This window comes from Sesamum indicum, unplaced genomic scaffold (assembly GCF_000512975.1).
Source record: "Sesamum indicum cultivar Zhongzhi No. 13 unplaced genomic scaffold, S_indicum_v1.0 scaffold00163, whole genome shotgun sequence".
In the NCBI taxonomy this organism is placed as follows: domain Eukaryota; kingdom Viridiplantae; phylum Streptophyta; class Magnoliopsida; order Lamiales; family Pedaliaceae; genus Sesamum; species Sesamum indicum.
Window position 1 is genome coordinate 126,384 of NW_011628067.1, and position 1,874 is coordinate 128,257.

At 35.1% G+C, this 1,874-nt stretch overlaps 1 long non-coding RNA gene across 1 annotated transcript; it reads left to right on the top strand.

Annotated features, from left to right (window-relative positions):
• Positions 1-810: 810 nt before the first annotated feature.
• Positions 811-1,874, top strand: LOC110011342. The gene is made up of 2 exons (XR_002286346.1): positions 811-1,511; positions 1,661-1,874. It is a non-coding gene; the product is annotated as an uncharacterized LOC110011342 (long non-coding RNA).

Below are 1,874 nucleotides of genomic sequence, written 5' to 3' on the forward strand. Positions count from 1 at the left end.
TTATGTTGGAGGCAGTAACTTTAAAGACATTGCGGCAGTCCTTTCTTTTCTTTATTGATTTATTAAAAACTTGTCACATTTCTTGGTGCTGAAAATTTTTGTGTGTAAAATCCTCTACTTTAGGCATGCCTTTTTCTTATGAAACTACTATTTTGAGGCAGTAACTTTAAAGACATTGCGGCAGTCCTTTCTTTTCTTTATTGATTTATTAAAAACTTGTCACATTTCTTGGTGCTGAAAATTTTTGTGTGTAAAATCCTCTACTTTAGGCATGCCTTTTTCTTATGAAACTACTATTTTTGGTTGGGAGGAGGAGGAGATAGATTCTGGCCTTCTATTTATTGTAACAATATGTAAATTCTATTTTATTATAGTTTTCTTCAATCTTATGAATTATTCCCTTTAGATTGCCATCCCAGCAGGGTTGAGGGTGCAAGTTCAGTATATAGCAGTAGTGCATCTTATCCATTGAAAATCAACAGATACAATTAGATACAATCATTTGGTAATATTAGGTCTGTGTTACTTTTTGTTGTTCTGCATCTTTAGTGATTTAATCTTTGGTTGAATTCTTAAATCAATGTTTTTCTTGACTACTGGTGCAAAAAGCTCGAGAATTTGTTGTCACTTCCCAAGAGCTTATCACTCGGGGTTCAGTCCTGGTAAGTCACTTGTACTGGCTTAATTCCTATCGATATTTATGTTGATCTATCTAGAGAAGTTATTTAATATCAACATCTGAAATTAAAGTGCTTATTCTATTTATTCGATCTTATTGTTTTAGGATATTATTGTATTGTGGAGGCTGATATTGCTAATACTGAATCGTCGAGTGTTGCAAGAGAAGCTGCAATACCTAGTGCTCTTTGTGCAATACATAATGAAATTACCCATATTGGTCTATTTATAATGCTCTTTGTGCTCATGTGGATGACTTTGTTGCTGGCATTTTCTGTGTGTCTGTCTGAGCTTGTATAGAAAACTTATTTGCTTGTGAAGGTGGTCATATTTTTATTTTTTTAAATTGAACAAAATGTTGGAACTGTAGTGTTGAAGATGCTTTGTGGTGACTATTCTTTGAATGGCAGAATGTACTTTTTCTACATGAAGTGTGAAAACTTAAGCTTTATGAACAATATGAATTTTGAAGCCACTGCATCAGCTGGCACATGACTGTTGCATCTTACAAAAACCACTCTGATGTTTCTCAAAAAACTGCCGTACCTTGATGTTATAGTTTTCTCTTGTGGTCTGTTACTTGAATCGAGGTCCATTTACAAACTTGAGGGTTCATAGAGTTAATGTTTATTTGTTCGGTACCTTTTGTCGAGTCAATTTGCTTGCAAAGAGAGTCCAACTTTTATTTTAAAATTGAAAAAAATCTTGGAACTATTGTGTTGAAGGTACTTTATGGTGACTATTCTTTGAAAGACAAAATTTCTTTATTCTACGGCACTGTGGAAGTTTATGGTTTATGAACATTGTGAACTTGAAGGCCTCTGCATCAGCTGGTATGTGTCTGTTATATCTTAAAAACCACTCCACTGTTGCAAACTGCTTTATTGTGATGTTATGGTCTTTCTCAGGTGGATTAGTTTGTTTGAATCCAGGTCCATTTCAGAAACTTGTGGTTTTATAGGGTCACTTTTTGTTTGTTCAGGTACCTTATACCATTGTTGCTCCAATATGATTCGATGGCGGAGGAATCAGATAAGACAGATGCACATGATGTTGGAACTAGCGTTCAAATAGCAAAAAACATACATGCTGTAAAAGCATCTCATGCCTTGTCAAGGCTTAGTGGTTTGGTTGACGAGGAGATCCCGACACCCTACAATCAGGCTGCAGTTGATGCCCTTAGAGCTTTACTAACC